Genomic DNA, 2,046 nt, shown 5'->3' on the forward strand with positions numbered 1-2,046 from the left:
TCAAAGTTGGTTCTCAGTGGGAAATGAAAATTCTCCCTGCATTTGCATTTTCCTTACGTTCTTGAAAACAGCCACGGTGACATGAATGAAACATCAAGTCACAAAATAATGATTCAACATAATTCATAGGTCACAGCAGAGAAGTTGAGTTTTTTTGTGCTCTTTTATGCATAGGGATTGATGAATCCCGCAGGTATTCCTGACATCGGCACTTTAAGGTATTCAGCCTATAATATTAAGACTCATTGGCAAAAATGTAATTCACACATGAAGGTTTTGCCTTTCAAAGTCCAATGAAAGTTGACCATATTCTCCTATTCCCAGTGGAACTGAAGTGGGTCATGTCACGGGGTAGGTCGGCTCTGTGTCTGATTAAGCAAAGCAGTTCGCCCTTTCTGCCTCTTGATTGAAGTCCATTTAAGTGGAATCAGGTCTGTTTCTAAAAGACAAAGTTATCTCATATTCAAATCATAATAACAATGTCAAGTTTCAGCCCTAAAGCAGGAAAACCAGGGCCGATGCTTCTCATTGCTCTACACTTACCTTGCTTCTGAGTCATTTTCAGCTCCGAGAGATCCTCTTTGTTCTCTACCCAGGCACTGAGAAAAAGCCAAGGACGGAAAGCAGGCCTCACTGCCAACATTTTCGGTGTCATTTTCCTAATGCTGACTACGTATCAGTATGTGTGATTTTATAATTATAGCTGTTTATTTGATTTGGATAGGCAAATTGGTTTGGGAGCAAAAGGGATGTTTTATGTCAAAATGCTCTAACTTTGGTTGGCAATTATCTTCTGAATATTTAGAAATGGTGACAGCCCTCTCTCCGTTCTTGAATATATTTCTGGCACTGTCAGGGGCTTTGGTCCCAGGAAAGGAGGGAGAGGGCTCCTATACAAGATGAGATAACTAATAAAACTATAGTGGTGGGATTTTTTTCTATAAAAGAAAATCCATAAGTGACAAAATATCTCACCAAGTCATTTTTCCTCCCCAGTGTCTTGGCGTTGTGTGTGTGCTTGGCACATGCACAAATTAAGTTTACAGATTCTGTAAAGCAATTCATCCTGCTCTGAATCTAATGCCAGTAATTTTTCAAGGAAGTCAGCAAAATGTAGCCCAGGAAGGAAAACACTGCCATTATTTTTTAAAAACTCTATTGTTTTTATTCAATCTGCTACTGAACTGTGACTAAATCATTTACTCTTCATATTTAATTTTTAATTTTGTGATATTCTCACTCCCAAATGAGGTCAAGTCCTAAATCCTTGTATCCTAACATCCCAGCTGTACAATCATATAAGAGGTTTGTTTCAGTAAAAATGATTACTGGTGTCTATAATAGAATTGTAATAACTCAATACTGTTTTATAAATTTTTGATTCACTCTGCATTTTTTATTTGACAGCTTGCCAAGTTCCAGTTTTTATCTGATCATCTTTGCATCAATAATACATGAAGTTGAGATCTTCTGAAAAGAGGATACTTTTCTCCCCCCTCACTGAATGTGTTGCTTTTGCCAGCACAAACATGGATTTGGATTTAATAATCTGTAGGCCTTTGGGTTTGATCACACTTTGCAGGAAACCCCAAAAAGAGCGACGGCCACATATCCACCAACATGGACTCAATTGCTCCTCCTTAATAAATGCAATCATTGAACACCTGATCCGTACTATTGCTTGTTATGTGTAATTGATTAAAGGTTTGACATAGTTGAGATTTGAGTGACCCCAGGTTTCCATATTCAGATCCTCTCAACCAAAAAATGACAATCAACAAAAGCTATGCCATAGAAGGATGATGTTTCTGATCATAATTCCTTGTCACCTCCATCATTGCACATTTTGTCTCACTGCCCTTAAATGATGGCAGGGGTTCTGCTAATCTCAGGCTGCTCTCCCTCCAGCTGTTCAAGTTAAAGACCACTGTGTGAGTAACAGGTCTACCCATCACCCACCTCCAAGGATTGTTATGAATAATCAGTATCAGGAAAAGGAACTGACTAGGACTGGGAGCATCATATCTTTATCTATTGTCTTATTTT

General features: G+C 38.4%; 1 long non-coding RNA gene across 1 annotated transcript in view; it reads left to right on the forward strand.

The window, feature by feature from the left end:
* Positions 1–1,656, forward strand: part of LOC144238447 (uncharacterized) — a 39,297-nt gene extending 37,641 nt beyond the window's left edge. Inside the window, exons 5-6 of the long non-coding RNA XR_013337122.1 lie at positions 597–679; positions 1,408–1,656. This is a non-coding gene — a long non-coding RNA (uncharacterized LOC144238447). The remainder of the gene's footprint in view (positions 1–596; positions 680–1,407) is intronic.
* The last annotated feature ends 390 nt before the right edge of the window (positions 1,657–2,046 follow it).

The sequence above is a fragment of the Crocuta crocuta genome, unplaced genomic scaffold (genome assembly GCF_008692635.1).
Source record: "Crocuta crocuta isolate KB4526 unplaced genomic scaffold, BGI_CrCroc_1.0 scaffold216, whole genome shotgun sequence".
Classification (NCBI taxonomy): domain Eukaryota; kingdom Metazoa; phylum Chordata; class Mammalia; order Carnivora; family Hyaenidae; genus Crocuta; species Crocuta crocuta.